The sequence below is a fragment of the Phyllobates terribilis genome, unplaced genomic scaffold (genome assembly GCF_046119375.1).
Source record: "Phyllobates terribilis strain yellow unplaced genomic scaffold, ASM4611937v1 Scaffold_7__3_contigs__length_470593459, whole genome shotgun sequence".
NCBI classification, from domain to species: Eukaryota; Metazoa; Chordata; class Amphibia; order Anura; family Dendrobatidae; genus Phyllobates; species Phyllobates terribilis.
Window position 1 is genome coordinate 428,407,993 of NW_027362767.1, and position 25,484 is coordinate 428,433,476.

General features: G+C 45.8%; 1 protein-coding gene across 1 annotated transcript in view; it reads left to right on the forward strand.

Annotated features, from left to right (window-relative positions):
- Positions 1-25,484, forward strand: part of LOC141155204 (H-2 class II histocompatibility antigen, E-S beta chain-like) — a 127,363-nt gene that overhangs the window by 62,564 nt on the left and 39,315 nt on the right. The window lies entirely within an intron of this gene.

Sequence of the window (25,484 nt, forward strand, 5' to 3'; positions counted from 1 at the left end):
CTGTTTTATACAGCACATATTACATGTAGGATATAAAGGAGGAGATATAATTATAATCATAATAATATACACAGTATCACTGGTGACCGGGGGTTAGACCCCTGTATATACTGTATTATACAGCACATATTACATGTAGGATATAAAGGAGATATAATAATATACACAGTATCACTGGTGACCGGGGGGGGGGGGGTGAGACCCCTGTATATACTGTATTATACAGCACATATTAGGATATAGAGGAGATATAATAATAATAATACACACAGTATTACATATTACATGTAGGATATAGAGGAGGAGATATAATAATGATAATATACACAGTATCACTGGTGACCGGGGGTGAGACCCCTATATATACTGTATTATACAGCACATATTACATGTAGGATATAAAGGAGTAGATATAATAATAATAATATACACAGTATCACTGGTGCCCGGGGTGAGACCCCTGTATATACTGTATTATGCATCACATATTACATGTAGGATATAAAGGAGATATAATAATAATATACACAGTATCACTGGTGACCGGGGCTGAGACCCCTGTATATACTGTATTATACAGCACATAATACATGTAGGATATAGAGGAGGAGATATAATAATAATATAGACAGTATCACTGGTGACCGGGGTGTGTGAGACCCCTGTATATACTGTATTATACAGCACATATTACATGTAGGATATAGAGGAGGTATAATAATAATATACACAGTATCACTGGTGATTGGGGGTGAGACCCCTGTATATACTGTATTATGCAGCACATATTACATGTAGGATATAGAGGAGGAGATATAATAATAATATACACAGTATCACTGATGACTGGGTGTGAGACCCCTGTATACACTGTATTATACAGCACATATTACATGTAGGATATAGAGGAGGTATAATAATAATATACACAGTATCACTGGTGATTGGGGTTGAGACCCCTGTATATACTGTATTATACAGCACTTATTACATGTAGGATATAAAGGAGATATAATAATAATAATAATATACACAGTATCACTGGTGACCGGGGGTGAGACCCCTGTATATACTGTATTATACAGCACATATTACATGTAGGATATAGAGGAGGTATAATAATAATATACACAGTATCACTGGTGACCCTGGGTGAGACCCCTATATATACTGTATTATACTGCACATATTACATGTAGGATATAGAGGAGATATAATAATAGTATACACAGTATCACTGGTGACCGGGGGTGAGACCCCTATATATACTGTATTATACAGCACATATTACATGTAGGATATAAAGGAGGAGATATAATAATAATATACACAGTATCACTGGTGACCGGGGGGGTGAGACCCCTGTATATACTGTACTATACAGCACATATTACATGTAGGATATAGAGGAGGAGATATAATAATATGATATACACAGTATCACTGGTGACCAGGGGTGAGACCCCTGTTTATACTGTATTATACAGCACATATTACATGTAGGATATAGAGGAGGAGATAATAATAATATACAAAGTATCACTGGTGACCGGGGGTGAGACCCCTATATATACTGTATTTTACAGCACATATTACATGTAGGATATAAAGGAGGAGATATAATAATAATAATATACACAGTATCACTGGTGACCCTGGGTGAGACCCCTATATATACTGTATTATACTGCACATATTACATGTAGGATATAGAGGAGATATAATAATAATATACACAGTATCACTGGTGACCGGGTGGTGAGACCCCTGTATATACTGTATTATACAGCACATATTACATGTAGGATATAGAGGAGGAGATATAATAATAATAATAATATACACAGTATCACTGGTGACCAGGGGTGAGACCCCTATATATACTGTATTTTACAGCACATATTACATGTAGGATATAAAGGAGGAGATATAATAATAATAATAATATACACAGTATCACTGGTGACCCTGGGTGAGACCCCTATATATACTGTATTATACTGCACATATTACATGTAGGATATAGAGGAGATATAATAATAATAATATACACAGTATCACTGGTGACCGGGGGGTGAGACCCCTGTGTATACTGTATTATACAGCACATAATACATGTAGGATATAGAGGAGATATAATAATAATATACACAGTATCACTGGTGACCGGAGAGGTGAGACCCCTGTATATACTGTATTATACAGCACATATTACTTGTAGGGTATAGAGGAGATATAATAATAATATACACAGTATCACTGGTGACCGGAGAGGTGAGACCCCTGTATATACTGTATTATACAGCACATATTACATGTAGGATATAGAGGAGGAGAGATAATAATAATAATAATAATAATATACACAGTATCACTGGTGACCGGGGCTGAGACCCCTGTATATACTGTATTATACAGCACATATTACATGTAGAATATAAAGGAGGAGATATAATAATAATATACACAGTATCACTGGTGACCGGAGGGTGAGACCCCTGTATATACTGTATTATACAGCACATATTACATGTAGGATATAGAGGAGGAGATAATAATAATATACAAAGTATCACTGGTGACCAGGGGTGAGACCCCTATATATACTGTATTTTACAGCACATATTACATGTAGGATATAAAGGAGGAGATATAATAATAATAATATACACAGTATCACTGGTGACCCTGGGTGAGACCCCTATATATACTGTATTATACTGCACATATTACATGTAGGATATAGAGGAGATATAATAATAATATACACAGTATCACTGGTGACCGGGGGGTGAGACCCCTGTATATACTGTATTATACAGCACATATTACATGTAGGATATAGAGGAGGAGATATAATAATAATAATAATATACACAGTATCACTGGTGACCAGGGGTGAGACCCCTATATATACTGTATTTTACAGCACATATTACATGTAGGATATAAAGGAGGAGATATAATAATAATAATAATAATAATATACACAGTATCACTGGTGACCCTGGGTGAGACCCCTATATATACTGTATTATACTGCACATATTACATGTAGGATATAGAGGAGATATAATAATAATAATATACACAGTATCACTGGTGACCGGGGGGTGAGACCCCTGTGTATACTGTATTATACAGCACATAATACATGTAGGATATAGAGGAGAAGATATAATAATAATAATATACACTGTATCTCTGGTGACCGGGGGTGAGACCCCTGTATATACTGTATTATACAGCACATAATACATGTAGGATATAGAGGAGGAGATCTAATAATAATATACACAGTATCACTGGTGACCAGGGGTGAGACCCCTGTATATACTGTATTATACAGCACATATTACATGTAGGATATAGAGGAGGAGATATAATAATAATAATATACACAGTATCACCGGTGACCGGGGGGTGAGACCCCTGTATATACTGTATTATACAGCACATATTACATGTAGAATATAGAGGAGGAGATATAATAATAATAATATACACAGTATCACTGGTGACCGGGGGGTGAGACCCCTGTATATACTGTATTATACAGCACATATTACATATAGGATATAAAGGAGGAGATATAATAATAATATACACAGTATCACTGGTGACTGGTGGGTGAGACCCCTGTATATACTGTATTATACAGCACATATTACATGTAGGATATAGAGGAGATATAATAATAATAATATACACAGTATCACTGGTGACCGGGGGGTGAGACCCCTGTGTATACTGTATTATACAGCACATAATACATGTAGGATATAGAGGAGAAGATATAATAATAATAATAATATACACTGTATCTCTGGTGACCGGGGGTGAGACCCCTGTATATACTGTATTATACAGCACATAATACATGTAGGATATAGAGGAGGAGATCTAATAATAATATACACAGTATCACTGGTGACTGGTGGGTGAGACCCCTGTATATACTGTATTATACAGCAGATATTACATGTAGGATATAAATGAGGAGATATAATTATAATAATAATATACACAGTATCACTGGTGACCGAGGGTGAAACCCCTGTATATACTGTATTATACAGCACATATTACATGTAGAATATAGAGGAGGAGATATAATAATAATAATAATAATAATATACACAGTATCACTGGTGGGTGAGACCCCTGTATATACTGTTTTATACAGCACATATTACATGTAGGATATAAAGGAGGAGATATAATTATAATCATAATAATATACACAGTATCACTGGTGACCGGGGGTTAGACCCCTGTATATACTGTATTATACAGCACATATTACATGTAGGATATAAAGGAGATATAATAATATACACAGTATCACTGGTGACCGGGGGGGGGGGGGGGTGAGACCCCTGTATATACTGTATTATACAGCACATATTAGGATATAGAGGAGATATAATAATAATAATAATACACACAGTATTACATATTACATGTAGGATATAGAGGAGGAGATATAATAATGATAATATACACAGTATCACTGGTGACCGGGGGTGAGACCCCTATATATACTGTATTATACAGCACATATTACATGTAGGATATAAAGGAGTAGATATAATAATAATAATATACACAGTATCACTGGTGCCCGGGGTGAGACCCCTGTATATACTGTATTATGCATCACATATTACATGTAGGATATAAAGGAGATATAATAATAATATACACAGTATCACTGGTGACCGGGGCTGAGACCCCTGTATATACTGTATTATACAGCACATAATACATGTAGGATATAGAGGAGGAGATATAATAATAATATAGACAGTATCACTGGTGACCGGGGTGTGTGAGACCCCTGTATATACTGTATTATACAGCACATATTACATGTAGGATATAGAGGAGGTATAATAATAATATACACAGTATCACTGGTGATTGGGGGTGAGACCCCTGTATATACTGTATTATGCAGCACATATTACATGTAGGATATAGAGGAGGAGATATAATAATAATATACACAGTATCACTGATGACTGGGTGTGAGACCCCTGTATACACTGTATTATACAGCACATATTACATGTAGGATATAGAGGAGGTATAATAATAATATACACAGTATCACTGGTGATTGGGGCTGAGACCCCTGTATATACTGTATTATACAGCACTTATTACATGTAGGATATAAAGGAGATATAATAATAATAATAATATACACAGTATCACTGGTGACCGGGGGTGAGACCCCTATATATACTGTATTATACAGCACATAATACATGTAGGATATAAAGGAGGAGATATAATAATAATAATAATAATATACACAGTATCACTGGTGATTGGGGGTGAGACCCCTGTATATACTGTATTATACAGCACTTATTACATGTAGGATATAAAGGAGATATAATAATAATAATAATAATATACACAGTATCACTGGTGACCGGGGGTGAGACCCCTGTATATACTGTATTATACAGCACATATTACATGTAGGATATAGAGGAGGTATAATAATAATATACACAGTATCACTGGTGATTGGGGGTGAGACCCCTGTATATACTGTATTATACAGCACTTATTACATGTAGGATATAAAGGAGATATAATAATAATAATAATAATAATATACACAGTATCACTGGTGACCGGGGGTGAGACCCCTGTATATACTGTATTATACAGCACATAATACATGTAGGATATAGACGAGGAGATATAATAATAATATACACAGTATCACTGGTGACCGGGGGGTGAGACCCCTATATATACTGTATTATACAGCACATATTACATGTAGGATATAAAGGAGATATAATAATTTACACAGTATTACTGGTGACTGGTGGGTGAGACCCCTGTATATACTGTATTATACATCACATATTACATGTAGTATATAAAGGAGGAGATATAATAATAATAATATACACAGTATCACTGGTGACCGGGGGATGAGACCCCTGTATATACTGTATTATACATCACATATTACATGTAGGATATAGAGGAGGAGATATAAAAATAATATACACAGTATCACTGATGACCGGGGGGGTGAGACCCCTGTATATACTGAATTATACAGAACATATTACATGTAGGATATAGAGGAGGAGATATAAAAATAATATACACAGTATCACTGGTGACCGGGGGTGAGACCCCTATATATACTGTATTATACAGCACATATTACATGTAGGATATAGAGGAGGAGATATAATAATAATATACACAGTATCACTGATGACTGGGTGTGAGACCCCTGTATATACTGTATTATACAGCACATATTACATGTAGGATATAGAGGAGGTATAATAATAATATACACAGTATCACTGGTGACCGGGGCTGAGACCCCTGTATATACTGTATTATACAGCACATAATACATGTAGGATATAGAGGAGGAGATATAATAATAATATAGACAGTATCACTGGTGACCGGGGTGTGTGAGACCCCTGTATATACTGTATTATACAGCACATATTACATGTAGGATATAGAGGAGGTATAATAATAATATACACAGTATCACTGGTGATTGGGGGTGAGACCCCTGTATATACTGTATTATACAGCACTTATTACATGTAGGATATAAAGGAGATATAATAATAATAATATACACAGTATCACTGGTGACCGGGGGTGAGACCCCTATATATACTGTATTATACAGCACATAATACATGTAGGATATAAAGGAGGAGATATAATAATAATAATAATAATAATAATAATAATATACACAGTATCACTGGTGACCGGGGGTGAGACCCCTGTATATACTGTATTATACAGCACATAATACATGTAGGATATAGACGAGGAGATATAATAATAATAATATACACAGTATCACTGGTGACCGGGGGGTGAGACCCCTATATATACTGTATTATACAGCACATATTACATGTAGGATATAAAGGAGATATAATAATTTACACAGTATTACTGGTGACTGGTGGGTGAGACCCCTGTATATACTGTATTATACATCACATATTACATGTAGGATATAAAGGAGGAGATATAATAATAATATACACAGTATCACTGGTGACCGGGGGATGAGACCCCTGTATATACTGTATTATACATCACATATTACATGTGGGATATAAAGGAGATATAATAATAATATACACAGTATCACTGGTGACCGGGGGGGTGAGACCCCTGTATATACTGAATTATACAGCACATATTACATGTAGGATATAGAGGAGGAGATATAAAAATAATATACACAGTATCACTGGTGACCGGGGGTGAGACCCCTATATATACTGTATTATACAGCACATAATACATGTTGGATATAGAGGAACAGATATAATAATAATAATAATATACACAGTATCACTGGTGACCGGGGGTGAGACCCCTGTATATACTGTATTATACAGCACATAATACATGTAGGATATAGAGGAGGAGATCTAATAATAATATACACAGTATCACTGGTAACTGGAAGTGAGACCCCTGTATATACTGTATTATACAGCACATATTACATGTAGGATATAAAGGAGGAGATATAATAGTAATAATATAATATACACAGTATCACTGGTGACCGGGGGTGAGACCCCTGTTTATACTGTATAATACAGTACATATTACATGTATGATATAGAGGAGGAGATATAATAATAATAATATACACAGTATCACTGGTGACCGGGGGTGAGACCCCTATATATACTGTATTTTACAGCACATATTACATGTAGGATATAAAGGAGGAGATATAATAATAATAATATACACAGTATCACTGGTGACCCTGGGTGAGACCCCTATATATACTGTATTATACTGCACATATTACATGTAGGATATAGAGGAGATATAATAATAATATACACAGTATCACTGGTGACCGGGGGGTGAGACCCCTGTATATACTGTATTATACTGCACATATTACATGTAGGATATAGAGGAGGAGATATAATAATAATAATAATATACACAGTATCACTGGTGACCAGGGGTGAGACCCCTATATATACTGTATTATACTGCACATATTACATGTTGGATATAGAGGAGATATAATAATAATATACACAGTATCACTGGTGACCGGGGGATGAGACCCCTGTATATACTGTATTATACAGCACATAATACATGTAGGATATAGAGGAGGAGATATAATAATAATATACACAGTATCACTGGTGACCGGGGGCGAGACCCTTGTATATACTGTATTCTGCAGCACATAATACGTGTAGGATATAGAGGAGGAGATATAATAATAATATACACAGTATCACTGGTGACCGGAGGTGAGACCCCTGTATATACTGTATTATACATAACTGTCATGAATACCAATTGGTCAGACCTTGCAGCTCTCTGGCGCCCCCTTATCCTGCTGGTCAAACACAGTATTGACCGAGGATAAGCACGGGCGCAGCTGCTCTAATTTATGTCGACTATTGTGGCACGTGATGTGACAGGACGTATATATACCACCAGTTCCTTCCAGGAACGTATATATACCTCCGACCAGCCTCCCTCAAACCACTATATCACTTAAATACTGGTATACTGCCACCACTGATCGCTTAACAGGTGGATTGGGTACCCTTTAGGTAACGTGAATTATCGGGTGAGGAACGTGTTTGCTCGACATAGGACAAGAAGAACGAAGCTGGTAAATAATAATGATTTACTCCCGATAGTGGGCAGTGTTTACAAAAGATATACAGATATTCTAAAAGAGACAATGTACATATATGCATAAACAGTTATTAAAATAAAAGGGATAAGTAATTGTTATGATCTGCTACTAGCACTAAGGAAAGACAGGAGAACTGTCCCTACAATAGGACTAAGCTGAATCCCTACGATGTAGCGGGGGACCTGTTCCTGCGAACAGACCCGCTAAAGTCCTCGGCTAGTCTGAACGAAGACCTATAGATGTGAGGGAGGGATCCCTACAAGAACTAAGGACTGGGAGAAAGATGGACACCTCCTAGCAGAAATTGTAGCAGATAAAAGACAAACAAACAAATAGAACATAGAGGTCAAAAGACCAAGCAAACTAAACTGAGATAGGTACAAGGCACCTGGCTAGCTTAAGAGTAATGAAACAATGAAGTCCAGCACGGCCGAAAGGGCGGAGCTGGATTAAATAGACAAAAAGGTCATGTGACCAGCAAGATAGAAAAAAATAACCAGGAGGGTTCCAACAGTAGTACCCCCTCTTCTATGAGGATCCTCCGGATCCTCCAGGCCTAGGCCTATCAGGAAACCTCCTGAGAAACGCTCTGATAAGTCTAGGAGCAGAGACATCATCCGCCCTTACCCTGGAGTTATCCTCGGGACCGAAACCTTTCCAAGCGACGAGATACTGCAATCTCCCTCTATACCTTATAGAATTCAGAATGCGAGAAATTTCATATTCACAGTCTTCCACCACCGGAGGAACAGAGACAGTGGCGTCTCTATCCGATACATCAGCTTTTTTCAATAAGGAAACATGAAATACTGGATTAATCTTCCAAGAGGTAGGAACCTCCAACCTAACAGCAGATTGGTTAACTACCTGAAGCACCTTAAATGGCCCTACAAACTTTGGACCCAATTTTTTAGAAGGAATCCTCAACCGCAGATTCTTAGAGGACAACCAAACCATGTCACCAATAGCAAGCAAAACCTCTTGCTGTTTCCTGTCAAACCTCTTGAAGGTTACCACGTACATCCGTCCAAACTCTCTCCAGATCACCGGAAAAATTCTCCTCAGGCACAGCCGATACCAATTTGGAGAATGACCCAAACGACGGATGTCTCCCAGTACAGCAAAAAAAAGGCGAACACCCAGCAGAAGAGGATGTATGGTTGTTAAGAGCAAATTCAGCAAGTGGCAGAAACTCAGACCACCCCTCTTGATTGTCTGCCACAAAACAACGCAAAAACTGCTCAACATCCTGGTTCTTTCTTTCTGTCTGTCCATTCGACTCAGGATGATATCCAGACGAAAATGACAAATGAACCCCCAACCTGTCACAGAAGGCACGCCAAAAACGAGCCACAAACTGAGGTCCCCTATCAGAAACAATGTCTGTAGGAACGCCATGGAGTCTGACAATTTCCTTGACAAAAGCCTTAGCGAGTGTCTTAGCGCAGGGCAGTTTGATAAAAGGAACCAAGTGACACATCTTGCTAAAACAATCCACGACCACCCAGATGACAGTGAAACCCTCAGAGGGAGGAAGGTCAGTAATAAAGTCCATGGCAAGATGCGTCCAAGGTGCACTAGGAACCTCCAGAGGGCAAAGCAAACCTGCAGCAGGAGTATGTGAAGACTTAGATCTAGCACATACAGTACATTGACGCACCCACTTAATGACTTCCTTCTGCCATGCAGGCCACCAAAAACTGCGACCCACAAGTCTCTGTCTCAGAAATTCCTGGATGACCTGCCAACCGAGACTCATGACACTCAATAAACAAATCTCTCCTAAAGGTCCTAGGCACAAACAACCTCCCATGGGGAGTGTTAGATGGGACATCATCCTGTGCTTTCAGAATCTCATCTTCCAAAACGGAGTCCAACGCAGCAATCACAACACCTTCCTGTAAAATGCTCTCCTCCGCCTCGGCACCAACCATGGGAGAAAATCTGCGAGACAAAGCATCAGCTTTAACATTCTTGGTACCCGGGATGTAAGTAACAGAAAAATTAAACCGCGAAAAAAAAAAGTGCCCACCTAGCCTGACGGGCATTCAAGCGCTTGGCAGCATCAAGATAGATCAGATTTTTATGATCAGTGAAAACCTGAATGGGAAATTCCGCACCTTCCAAGAGATAACGCCAATGTTCAAATGCGAGTTTAATAGCCAGCAATTCCCGATTACCAACATCGTAATTAAGTTCGGTTTCAGAAAATTTTTTGGAAAAAGAGGCACAGGGATGTACTACATCCTTGTTTTCCTGAGACAACACAGCACCGACCCCCACCGAAGAAGCATCAACTTTGACCAAAAAAGGCTTGGTCTCATCAGGCTGCATAAGGATAGGGGCAGAACTGAACCTCTCCTTGAGATACACAAAAGCTTCAATGGCCTCAGTAGTCCACTGAACCGTATTAGCACCTTTCCTGGTGAGATCGGTCAGCGGTTTAACAATTATAGAAAAATTCTTAATGAATTTTCTGTAATAATTGGTGAAACCCAAAAATCTCTGTATCGATTTCAAACCAATAGGCCTAGGCCATTCCTGCACAGCCTGAACCTTTACCGGGTCCATCTCAAAGCCCTCGCTGGAGATAATGTAGCCCAAAAAACTAATTCTCTGCACAGCGAACTCACATTTCTCCAGCTTAGCAAAAAGTGAATTGTCACTCAACAACTGTATTACCTCACGCACGCTCCGCCAATGAGACTCCAGATCCGGCGAATAAATCAAAATGTCATCCAAATACACAACCACATTTTTACCGATCAACAGTCTAAGGATGTCATTAATAAGGTTCTGAAAAAATGCTGGTGCATTGGTAAGGCCAAAAGGCATAACCAGGTTCTCAAAATGACCCACAGAAGTGTTAAAAGCAGTTTTCCATTCATCACCTTCTTTCATACGTAACAAATTGCATGCCCCCCGGAGATCAATTTTAGAGAACCACTTGGCCCCCACTAACTGGTTAAACAAGTCAAGAATTAAGGGTAGAGGGTAGGAATTGCGTACGGTAATTTTATTAATTTTGCGAAAGTCCAGACATGGACGTAAACCGCCGTCCTTTTTTTTTTACAAAAAAAAATCCAACAGCCACAGGTGACTTAGAAGGTCTAATATGACCGGCGGCCAAGCTCGTTTGTATGTATTCCTCGATGGCCTTTCTCTCAGAGATAGTCAGATTAAATAAGCGACTCTTGGGAAGAGTTGCTCCAGGGACAAACTCAATGGTGCAATCATAGTCCCTATGAGGAGGCAAAACTTGCGACTCCTCCTCAGTAAAAACTCTCCAAAAATCCTGAATAGGTACAGGTAATTCCCCTTTTTCCACAGCGGCAATTCGATCGTTACAACATTTATCATAACACTTAGGGCTCCAAGACTTAATTTCATTGGTAGACCAATCTAGCACAGGAATGTGCAATTTTAACCAAGGTAACCCCAAAACCACTGGAGAAGGCAGATTATTTAATACCACCAAATCCAAATTCTCTTGATGAATACAGCCTCCAGGAAGGCGGACAGACAGGCAGGAAAACACAGAAACAGATCTAGGTATGCAGTCCCTAGAAGGCAGAACGAGCAGGCTAGGAGAGTGTTCAGACTAGTCTGGAAATACAGCCTCAGGAAGGCAGACAGACAACAGGCTAGGAGATATGCCAGGTCATGTCTGAACTATCAGCAGCAAGAAACCCACTGAAGGAACGAGATGCTCAGGCACAAGGTTCCAGGTGAGGCTGGTTTATATATCCAGTGACGGACAGCAATAGGCTGAGGACGCACAAGGGGTGTGCCCGCAACAGCTTACAAGAAGCAGGAAGTGATCGGGCGCCGCCCTTAAGCAGCAGGGACAGAGGCAAGCAGGCAGCAGGGACAGAGGCAAGCAGACAGCATGGAGGGAAGCCAGGCTAACAGACTGGACTGGTGATCAAGTTTGCAATCTTGCATAGTGGGGGATAGAGCACTATGCAAGAACGCCACCAGGTATGTTACAAGTACCCCCCCCTTTACGCCCCCTCTTCTTCAAGCCTGCAAGGGTGTTCCGCAGAGAACTAGGAGGCCAATCCTTCTCTTCAAGAGCAGTACCTCTTCTGTCCACCAAAGGAAACGAACCAGGTCTCATTATCTTGGTAACTAGGATGCTTCCTCCCATCAAGCCATCCTTAGCAACAGTTCAAATGGGTGAAGTACCGGGAACAGCACACAGAAAAGTCTCTCTCCATTTATCATCAGATAGCACCCCGGTGAATTCAGGAGACAAGTGGAGGTCCTCCAGCTGGTTGGAGAGGTGCAGAGACTCAGGGGTAACCATAGCTTCGGACAGCACTTGGTCCAGCTCACTGAATGAAGTGGGCGAAGCACCAGGTACAGGGTGTAAGAAAGTCTTTGTCCTTTTGCTATCAGGTAGCATCCCAGAGGGTTCAGGAAAGAACTGGAGGTCCTCCGCCTGGTTGGAGGAGTGCAGAGACTCAGGGGTAACCACAACTTTGAGATACCCGTTGTCAAGCTCACTGGACAGAGCGGACAAAGCATCGGGTACCGGGTGCAGGAAAGTCTCTCTCCATTTGCCATCAGGTGGTACCCCGGAGGATTCAGGAAACAACAGGGGGTCCTCCGCCAGGTTGGAGGGGTGCAGGGACTCTGGGGTAACCACTGCTTTGAAGTACCCTTTGTCAAGCTCACTGGACGGAGCGGGCGAAGTATCAGGTACCGGGTGTAGGAAAGTCTCTCTCCATTCGCCATCAGGTGGTATCCCGGAGGATTCAGGAGGCAACTGGAGGTCCTCCGCCTCTTGAGAGGGGTGCAGAGACTTGGGAGTATCCTTTACCTCGATGGACGTATCGCCAGATTCCTCAAAGATGGAGAGTCCCTGCTTTCGGACCATCTTCAGTCTGGTCTCTGGGTGGGCAGCAGTCTCTTCAGGCAGGAGAACTGGTGAGCTACCCACACACATTATCCATCGGGGCTGCTCCGGGACACTGGGAAGGGAAGCTTCAGAGGCCCCAGGATTAGCGTCATCGAAGACCATTAGAAAGGCCACCAGGAAGGCCTGCAGGTCGAGGACGATGGGATCCTGTGCTTCCCATAGGGGGGTGATCCACTTCAAGGCATCACCCGCTAGGTAGGACATCATAAATCCCACTTTAATCCGATCAGTAGGAAAATAGTGAGGGTAGAACTTGAAATGCTGCAGGCATTGCTCTACGAACGCATAACTTAGTTTTGGATCCCCAAAGTACCGTGGCGGATCCGCAGGAACGAGTGGTTATAGCTCCATTTGGACTGGTGCGTACATCGCCAGGACAACAGCTTGCGAAAATTTTTTTTCTAGGTGCACGTATTCGCCAGACAAGGAATCAAATGTCTCTAAGAGCGAAAGGCCGTGGGGCTCAACGGGAACCATGGCCTGAGCATACTGTTAAGCACACTCCCGGACTGACTGGCGGGTGCATGTTTAGTGATCCCACTGGACCATGTACCGGAGAGTGCCTGGAGGGGCGTAACTAAGTATCTGCCCGATCCGACCAAGGTCGCACGACGGCATACGACGCCAGTGCACCAGGGAGGAACCGAGCAGCGGGACCAGGGTCTACTCCAGGTCAGAAATCGGACACGGCTGTTGACCCACACCAGGGAATACAGGAACAGACAGGTTCGGCTGGCACGCTGACTGGTGGGTATAGGCAGGCACGACTTGTATGCAGACAGGCGGGTATGCAGGCAGGGGGTACTAGCAAGCACGAGTAGAGTGCAGACAGGGAGGCACTAGCAGGTTGGAGCACAGACTGGATAAGGTCCAGTACAGACTGGGACTCAGGAACCGAACCGCAGATGCGATAGACAAACAAAGCAGAGCGAGGCCGCCGGAGCGGTGAGCAAGAGCAAAGCAGGGTGAGACCGCCGAAGCGGTGAGCAAGAGCCGACCAAGACCGCCTGGAGCGGTGAGCAAAGGCAGAGCAGAACTAAACCGCAGGTGCGGTGGACAAGGCAGAGCAGAGAGGAACCGCTGGAGCAGTGAGCAAGGCAGAGCAGGAAGGAACCGCTGGAGCAGTGAGCAAGGCAGAGCAGGAAGGAACCGCTGGAGCGGTGAGCAAGGCAGAGCAGGAAGGAACCGCCGGAGCTGTGAGCAAGGCAGGGCAGGCAGAAACCGCCGGAGCGGTGAACAAGGCAGAGCAGAGCGGAAACCGCAGGAGCGGTGAGCAGAGCAGGCAGAAACCGTCGGAGCGGTGGGCAAGGTAGAGCAGGCAGAAACCGCAGGAGCGGTGAGCAAGGTAGAGCAGAGCGGAAACCACAGGAGCGGTGAGCAAGGCAGAGCAGAGGGGAACCGCCGGAGCGGTGAGCAAGGCAAAGCAGGCGAGAACCGCCGGAGCGGTGAGCAAGGCAGAGCAGAGGAGAAAGGGCTCTGTTCACACGGAACAGACTGGAAGGGAAAGGCAGAACCAGATACGCACAAGGTACTTGCAATGAAGTAGCGAGTGGACTCTAAACTCACAAACGGGATTACAGTGACAGCGAGTATAGAAGTTAGGTGCAGGTTCAGATCATGCAGGAAAAGGGAAGGGACGGACATAGAGACAAAATAGACAAGAAGCTAAGAGATAGTTCAGACAAGAGCAGTTCAGACAAGAACAGTTACTGCAACAAAGTGCAGGAACGAGCCAAGGTAAAGCCAAGTGCTGGTTCAGACACTGCAGAAAAAGGAAGCAAACGGACATAAAGACAAAACAGGTAAAAGGCTAGGACAGTGTTCAGACAGGAACTGAGTGTTCAGACAAGAGCCGACACTGCAGCAAGAAATCGGAGCGGGTCTGGATATGCGGCCCCCAGAATGGCGGGACGAACAGGCTAGAAGCGTGTTCAGACTAGTCTGGAAATACAGCCTCCAGGAAGGCGGACAGACAGGCAAGAAAACACAGAAACAGATCTAGGTATGCTGCCCCTAGAAGGCAGGACGAACAGGCTAGGAGCGTGTTCAGTCTGGTCTGGAAATACAACCTCAGGAAGGCGGACAGACAACAGGCTAGGAGATAGCTCAGACAGGACCTGGCACATCAGCGGCAAGAAGCCCACTGAAGGAACCAGATGCTCAGGCACAAGGTTCCAGGTGAGGCTGGTTTATATATCCAGTGACGGACAGCAATAGGCTGAGGACGCACAAGGGGTGTGCCCGCAACAGCTTACAAGAAGCAGGAAGTGATCGGGCGCCGCCCTTAAGCAGCAGGGACAGAGGCAAGCAGACAGCATGGAGGGAAGCCAGTGTTATGTTCTGCTACCCGAGCTAAGGAAAGAGAGGAGATCTGTCCCTACGATAGAACTCAGCTGAATCCCTACGATGTAACAGGGAACCTGATCCTGCGATCAGACCTGCTAAAGTCCTAAGCTAGTCTGTACGGAGACCTATAGATGTGGGGAAGGAATCCCTACAAGTACTAAGGACTGGGAGGAAAATGGGACACCTCCTAACAGAAATAGTAGCAGACAGACGAACAAACAAAATATATAGAACATAGAGGTCCGTAGACCAAGCAAACTAACAGTTAGATACAGAGCACAGGCTAGCTAGAAAGTAGTTATACAATGAAGTCCAGCAAAGCCAGAAGGGCGGAGCAGGATTAAATAGGCCAACAAGGTCATGTGACCAGCAAAGGAAAAAACCTAAGAGCAAGGTTCTAACAGCCAGGCTAGCAGACTGGACTGGTGATCAAGTTTGCAATCTTGCATAGTGGGGGATTGAGCACTATGCAAGAATGCCACCAGGTATGTTACAAGTACCCTGCGGTGCCCAAGAAGGACTGCACCTGCTCCTTGGTCCTGGGGGTGGGCCAGGACACTATAGCGTCCATCTTCCCAGGCTCTGGCTTTAGAGTACCCCCACCTACCCGGTGCCCCAGGTAGTGGACCTCGTTCATGCCCACCTGGCACTTTCCTGGCTTAATGGTCAAGCCCGCCTGGTAAATGCTCCCGAGCACCTGCTGCAGATGCTCGAGGTGATCCTCCCAGGTTGGACTGAAGACGGCAATATCATCCAGGTACGCCACTGCGTACCTCTCCAGTCCCTGGAGCAGGTGGTTGGGGCATTTTTCATGCCAAAAGGCATGACCGTGGATTCATACAATCCGAAGGGGATGATAAAGGCGGACTTCTCCTGGGCCTTGGGGCTCAAGGGAATCTGCCAATATCCCCGACTCAGATCCATAATGGAGAGATAGCTTGCGCTGGCTAACCGCTCCAGCAGCTCCTCAATGCGTGGCATTGGTTGTGCGTCAGAGGCAGTGATAGTGTTGAGCTCCCTGTAGTCCACACAGAACCTGGTGGTCCGGTCCTTCTTTGGCACCAGGACTACAGGTGAGGCCCTCGCGCTTTTGGACCGCTTAATCACCCCCAACTTCAGCATCTTCTCGACCTCCTGGCGCATGACATGCTGCACCTCGTCGGAGATTCGATAGGCTGTCCGCCGGAGTGGGGCATGATTCCCAGTGTCCACTTCATGGACCGCCACCTCAGTCCTGCCAGGCATGTTGGTGAACACTGCTTGGAAGGGTTTCAGCACTGCTCGCAGCTGAGACCTCTGGTCTGCGGATAGCAAGGCGCTCATTTCTACATCCTCTAGGGACCCGCTGGCCTTCGCTTGGGCCAGCATGTCCAAGAGGGGGTCGTTCTCCCCATCCTCGGGCAGGCTGCAGACCAGTAGGACGCAGGCTCCACGTTCTTGATGAGCCTTCATCATATTAACGTGAAAAGCCTTCCGCCTACCCCGCGCGTGGTCAAGAGTGATCACGTAGGTGACCGGGTTGAGCTGTTGGTGAATGACGTACGGGCCTTCCCAGGCCACCTGAAGATTGTCCTTTGGTACGGGGACCAGCACCCACACCTTCTGACCCACCTAGTAGGTCCGCTCTCGGGCGTTCTGGTCGTACCAAAGCTTCTGGTCAGCCTGGGCTTACGCCATGTTGTCATGCACCAACTGCATCAAGGTCTGCATCTTGTCACGGAAGCGCATGACATACTCCACGATGGATACTCCTGGGGAGCTCGGCTCTTCTTCCCAGAATTCCCTTATCAACCCAAGGGGTCCTCGGACACGCCTGCCATACAGGAGCTCAAAGGGGGAGAACCCCGTCGAGGCCTGTGGAACCTCTTTGTAAGCAAATAGCAGGTGTGGGAGGTAACGCTCCCAGTCGCTTCCCTAGGTCTCAACCAGCATTTTTAACATCTGTTTGAGGGTACCGTTGAATCGCTCACACAAACCATTGGTTTGGGGATGATACGCGCTCGATACCAGATGCTGCACCTGCATTTTGTTACATAGAGCCTCCATTAAGCGTGACATGAACTGGGTCCCCTGGTCGGTAAGCATCTCCCTGGGGAAAGCCTACTCGCGAAAAGATGGCCAAGAGGGCGTCCGCCACCTTATCCGCCCTAATTGAGGACAGGGCTACTACCTCCGGATACCGGGTAGCATAGTCTACCACGGTAAGGATGAAACGTTTTCCCGAGCTGCTGGGTATGGCCAGTGGTCCCACAATGTCCACAGCAATCCTCTGGAAAGGCTCCTCAAATACTGGCAAAGAGATCAGGGGGGCTTTGGGAGCCGACCCTAACTTTCCCACTCTTTGACATGTGGTACAGGAGCGACAGTAGTTCACCACATCCGTCCTCATTTTGGGCCAATAAAAGTGGTGAGACAGGGCCTTGGTTTTGCTGACCCCCAAGTGTCCAGCGAGTGGAATTTCATGGGTGATCCACAACAACTCATCCCTGAATTGGTAGGGGATGACCAGCTGTCTTTCCCTAAGCCACTCCTTTTGGGGTGTACGGGGAACTGTCTCCCGGTACAACCTCCCTTCGTCCCAGAATACCCTCTAATTATCAGACTCGGAGGTGGGCTTCTCAGCGAGGCTCCTTAATGTCCCTAGGCTAGCATCTGAGTGCAGAGCTGCCTGAAACTCCTGGCTGGAGGAAGCCAGAAGTGAGGTTAAGGCCACGTCCTCACTGGGACCCTCTGGGACCGGCTCTGGGTCCATACCTGATTCTGTTATTCCTCTGTCCGAGGAGGGTCCAGAAGGCAGGGCGTTACTTGCGTTCTGGGCACTCTGACTGCGGGTAACAGCTTCCATATAGGCCGTCTCCCCGGGGAATAACACCGTCCCATCAGCCTGTGCGGCTATGAGTACTACTTCCCCATCCTCCCCCATTACCTCAGGCACAGTGCTATTTATGGGGCAGCTACCATCAGCCAGGTCACCATCTGTTGTGACACTGGTCGCTGGCACAGCACCACCTGCTTCATGGTCCCTATGCCTCTCCCCATTACCCTTAGCACTGACATTTGTTCCTGCTAGGGGATCCTCAGCAATATCACCCCGCAGCGTGACATGGCTGAGTTCTCCTGTACCTTCCAATACATCAGCATCATCATTATCAGCAGGTAAAGCATTGACATTCACAGTATCAGCATTAACCTTACCAACCGTATCAGATCGAGGAGGGGGGTCAGGGACATAATAAGCAAACATCCTCCCTAAATCAGTTCCCAACAAAACATTTGCAGGTAGATTTTCAGATACTCCCACTTCCTTCACCCCACTCCCCGCACCCCAATCAATAAAAACCCGGGCAAGGGGCATCAGACGCCCCCAATCCCGGTGACAGTCAGGGTCTTTCCTGGAATAAGCGCTTCAGCTTACACCAGTTCGGGTCGGATGAGGGTTCGTTCGGCCCCAGTGTCCTTGAGGCCTACTGTAATGCACATGCCCGGACTGACTGGCGTGTGCGTGTTTAGTAGTTCCACTGGACCATGAACCGGAGAGTGCCTGGAGGGGCGTAACTAAGTATCTGCCCGATCCAACCAAGGTCGCACGACGGCATACGACACCAGTGCACCAGGGAGGAACCGAGCAGAGGGACCAGGGTCTACTCCAAGTCAGACTCTGGACACGGCTGTTGGCCCACACCGGGGAATACAGGAACTGGAAGGTTAGGCTGGCACACAGACTGGGGGTATAGGCAGACACGGCTGGTATGCAGACGGGTGGCCGCTGGTAAGCACGACTTGTATGCAGGCAGAGAGGTGCTGGCAGGTACGGCCGGAATGCAGGCAGGTGGGTGCTTACCAGCATCCGACTGGTATGCAGGCAGGGAGGTACTGGCAGGTACAATAGGTTGGAGCACAGAGTGGATAGGACCCAGTACAGACTGGGACTTCCGGAACAGAACCGCAGATGCGGTAGACAAACACAGCAGGGTGAGACCGCCCGGAGCGGCGGGCAAGAGCAGAGCAAGACGAGACCGCCAGGAGCGGAGAGTAAAGGGTAATAGCAGAGCGAGACTGCTGGAGCAGTGAGCAAAGGGTAAGAGCAGAGCGAGACTGCCGGAGCAGCGAGCAAAGAGTCAGAGCAGAGCGAGACTGCCGGAGCAGCGAGCAAAGGGTCAGAGCAGAGCAGACTGCCGGAGCAGCGAGCAAAGGGTCAGAGCAGAGCAGACTGCCGGAGCAGCGAGCAAAGGGTCAGAGCAGAGCAGACTGCCGAAGCAGCGAGCAAAGGGTCAGAGCAGAGCGAGACTGCCGGAGCAACGAGCAAAGGGTCAGAGCAGAGCGAGACTGCCGGAGCAGCGAGCAAAGGATCAGAGCAGAGCGAGACTGCCGGAGCAGCGAGCAAAGGATCAGAGCAGAGAGAGACTGCCGGAGCAGCGAGCAAAGGGTCAGAGCAGAGCAGACTGCCGGAGCAGCGAGCAAAGGGTCAGAGCAGAGCGGAAACCGCAGGAGCGGTGAGCAAGGCGGAGCAGAGCAGAAACCGCAGAAGTGGTGAGCAAGACGGAGCAGAGCGGAAACCGCAGGAGCGGTGAGCAAGACGGAGCAGAGCGGAAACCGCAGGATCGGTGAGCAAGACGGAGCAGAGCGGAAACCGCAGGAGCGGTGAGCAAGACGGAGCAGAGCGGAAACCGCAGGAGCGGTGAGCAAGACGGAGCAGAGCGGAAACCGCAGGAGCGGTGAGCAAGACGGAGCAGAGCGGAAACCGCAGGAGCGGTGAGCAAGACGGAGCAGAGCGGAAACCGCAGGAGCGGTGAGCAAGACGGAGCAGAGCGGAAACCGCAGGAGCGGTGAGCAAGACGGAGCAGAGCGGAAACCGCAGGAGCGGTGAGCAAGACGGAGCAGAGCGGAAACCGCAGGAGCGGTGAGCAAGACGGAGCAGAGCGGAAACCGCAGGAGCGGTGAGCAAGACGGAGCAGAGCGGAAACCGCAGGAGCGGTGAGCAAGACGGAGCAGAGCGGAAACCGCAGGAGCGGTGAGCAAGACGGAGCAGAGCGGAAACCGCAGGAGCGGTGAGCAAGACGGAGCAGAGCGGAAAACCGCAGGAGCGGTGAGCAGAGCAGGGCTGAGGAGACAGGACACTGTACACACGGAACAGACAGGAAGGGAAAGGCAGAACCAGATACACACTAGATACTTACAATGAAGTAGCGAGTGAGCTCTAAACTCACAACGGAAGTACAGCGATAACGAGAGGGAGTTAGGTACAGGTTCAGACAACGCAGGAAAAGGAAAGGGACGGACATAGAGGCAAAACAGGTAAAAGGTAGGGGAGTGTTCAGACAGGAACTGAGTGTTCGGACAGGGACCGACACTGCAGCGAGAAACAGGAGCGAGTCTGGGAATGCGGCCCCCTGAGAGGCTGGATGAATAGGCTAGGAGCATGTTCAGACTGGCCTGGAAATACAGCCTCCAGGAAGGCGGACAGACAGCTGGCTAAAGAGCACAGACAAGACACAGTTCAGACACGGGAACTGATACCGAAAGGCAGGAAACAAGGACAGGACCTGGCACGTCAGCGACCAAAGGCCAACTGACAGAACAAGATGCTCAGGCAAGGATTCCAGGGAGGAGCTGGGTTAAATACCAGGTGACAGACAGCAATAGGCTGAGGACGCACAAGGGGTGTGCCCGCAGCAGGTACAAGAAACAGGAAGTGATCGGGCACCGCCCTTAAGCAGCAGAAACAGAGGCAAGCAGACAGCATGGAGGGAAGCCAGAGTGATAGTCTGGACTGGAAATCAAGTGCGCGCTCTTGCACAGTGGGAGATGGACCACTATGCAAGGACGCCGCCAGGTATGTTACACCACCAGTGACAGTGTCCCCCACCATGACAGACTGCAAGTTTTCACAGGCCCTTCCAACCGGCCCACCCACCAAAAGAACTGATGCATTAGGCCCTGGTTGCAGAAATAACACCTTCGGGCATCAGATGTAGGCCGGGCATTGATAACGGGGAAAAGGCCTCCGGAAGGTTGGCTGCCAGGGGCAGGAATGGTGGTTGATCGCTTACCCCCTTTCCAGCTGGCGACGACCGGCTTCCGCACCTCTGGTCTCCGGTTGGCCTCGTACACTGTGTTCCAAATTATTATGCAAATAATATTTTCTCAGATTTTCCCAAATTACCTATATGAATTGCAGTCATTGTAATTTTCCAGTCAAATAACTATTAGAGTACAATTGAAAGGTTTTTGTACAAACTGCCTATAATAACAGTATATTTTTAAAAAAATAAAAAACTCAAACTGCACTCAAAATGCATGTTCCAAATTATGCACAGCAGAGTTTTCAACCTTTTCAGTTTAATAAAGAACAAAAAAATGGTCATTTTTGAAATTATAAGCATTAGCAGGTTATTACAAACTGAAATCAAACAGTTTTCAACTCAAAACTTTATTCTAGGTGATGTTACATTTGCACATAGGACCCCTTGTTCGAAAGGAGCTTCTGAACTCTCTCGATCATTGAATTTGTCAGGTTTTGGATGGTTTCTGCTTTAATTGTTTTGCATGAGGACAGAATACCCTCCCAGAGCTGTTGCTTAGATGTGAACTGCCTCCCGCCATCATAGACACTCCTTTTGATGATGCTCCAGAAGTTCTCAATGGGGTTGAGGTCAGGGGAGCATGGCTGCCACACCATAAGTTTGTCCCCTTTTATGCCCATAGCAGCCAGAGATGCAGATGTGTTATGTGCAGCATGAGACAGGGCATTATCATGCATGAAATGATCTCGACGGTCCAGATGGATGGAGTGGAGGATGGCTGTTTGATGGACACCCCATGCAAACACGGTTACGGCGCTAACGAGGAGGAGGTGGAGTAATGTTTTGGGCTGGAATAATGGGGAGAGAGATTGTCGGCCCTTTTAGGATCCCTGAAGGGGTAAAGATGAACTCCATAATGTATGTTGAGTTTCTCAAACAGCACTTCCTTCCATGGTTCAAGAAGAAGAGCCGTGCATTCCGCAGCAAGATCATTTTCATGCATGATAATGCCCCATCTCATGCTGCACATAACACATCTGCATCTCTGGCTGCTATGGGCATAAAAGGGGACGAACCTCTGGAGCATCATCAAAAGGAGTGTCTATGATGGCGGGAGGCAGTTCACATCAAAGCAACAGCTCTGGGAGGATATTCTGTCCTCATGCAATACAATTAAAGCATAAACCATCCAAAACCTGACAAATTCAATGGACGAGAGAGTTCAGAAGCTCCTTTCGAACAAGGGGTACTATGTGCAAATGTAACATCACCTAGAATAAAGTTTTGAGTTGAAAACTGTTTGATTTCAGTTTGTAATAACCTGCTAATGCTTAAAATTTCAAAAATTATCATTTTTTTGTTCTTTATTAAAATGAAAAGGTTGAAAACTCTGCTGTGCATAATAATTTGGAACATGCATTTTGAGTGCAGTTTGAGTGTTTTATTTTTTAAAAAATATACTGTTATCATAGGCAGTTTGTACAAAAACCTTTCAATTGTACTCTAATAGTTATTTGACTGGAAAATTACAATGACTGCAATTCATATAGGTAATTTGGGAAAATCTGAGAAAATATTATTTGCATAATAATTTTGAACACAGTGTATTATACAGCTCATATTACATACAGGATATAGAGGAGATATCTACTATATAATCAGCTTATCCCGTTTGTCTGTCCGTCCTGGAAATCCCGCGTCGCTGATTGGTCCGGCCGCGGCCAATCAGCGACGCGGGATTTCAGAACAAGATGTCAGCCGTTAGCGGCTCATCTGCCGCACTGAGGCCAGTGGCGATGCAGTCGGGAGATGACCGGCGCTAGCCGGTCATCTCCCGGCTGCTCGCAGCAGAAGTACCCCGACCGGCGGCCTAGGTGGCGCCTCTCCCCGGTCCTCCCTTCACACTTGCCGTCGGGAGATCAGCGGCCCTAGCCGCTGATCTCCCGATGGTAGACGCATGGAGGTCAGCGGCGATGCAGCCAGGAGATGACCGTCGCTAGCCTGTTATCTCCCGGCTGCTCGCAGCGGAAGTACCCGCACAGGCAGCGCCGCTCCCCGGTCCTCACTAACACGGTTCGCTGATTGGTCGCGGCCGCCGGCCGCAACCAATCAGCGAAATTGGCGTCAAATTTAAACACCGCTCTACTGATTGATCCCGGCCACAACCAATCAGCGCAAATTGTCGTGATGTAAGCGCAAGCAAGACCCGGCTGCAGCCGGGGGAATTACGTGCTGGCTGTGCGTGGTCAGCGATGTTGTCACAAGCAGTATTGACAACATGAAGTAATTACAAAATTCATTAGGGACCCCGGGGGGATACATTGGGGGGGTTAATTTAAAGTAGTGCACAACCCATTTAAATACTGCTTCACTGATCGGTCACGCCCGGTCGGCAACCTACATATTCTAGAATACCCGATGCGTTAGAATCGGGCCACCATCTAGTAATAATAATATACACAGTATCACTGGTGACCTGGGGTGAGACCCCTGTATATACTATATTATACTGCTCATATTACATGTAGAATATAAAGGAGGAGATATAATAATAATGTACACAGTATCACTGGTGACCGGGGGGTGAGACTCTTGTTTATACTGTATTATACAGCACATATTATATGTAGGATATAGAGGAGTAGATAGAATTATTATTTATAATTTTAACTCTATTTATTCCATGGCGCTTTACATGTGAAAAGGGGTATACATAGAAAAAACAATTACAATAATCTTGAACAAAACGAGTCAGTGACTGGTACAGGAGGAGAGAGGACCCTGCCTGTGAGGGCTCACAGTCTACAAGGGATGGGTGAGGATACAGTAGGTGAGGGTAGAGCTGGTCGTACAGCGAATGGTGGAGCGAGGGTTACTGCAGGCTGTAGGCTTGTCGGAAGAGGTAGGTCTTCAGGTTCCTTTTGAAGGTTTCCATGGTAGGAGAGAGTCAGATGTGTTGGGGTAGACAATTCCAGAGTAGGTGGGATGCACGGGATAAATCTTGTATGTGATTGTGGAAAGAGGAGAGTAGAGAGGGGAGAAGATCTTGTGAGGATCGAAGGTTGCATGCACGTAAGTACCGGGAGACTAGGTCACAGATGTATGGAGGAGAGCGGTTGTGGATGGCTTTGTATGCCAAGGTTAGGGTTTTGAATTTGAGTCTCTGGGTAATGGGGAGCCAGTGAAGGGATTGACAGAGAGGAGAGGCCGGGGAATAGCAGGGGGACAGGTGGATTAGTCAGGCAGCAGAGTTTAGGGTAGATTGGAGGGGTGCAAGAGTGTTAGAAGGGAGGCCACAGAGCAGGAGGTTGCAGTAGTTGAGGCAGGAGATGATGAGGGCGTGCACTAGTGTTTTTGCAGAGTCTTTGCTGAGGAATGAGTGGATCCGGCAGATATTTCTGAGTTGGAGTCGGCAGGAAGTGGAGAGGGCTTGGATATGTGGTTTGAAAGAGAGATCAGAATCCAGAGC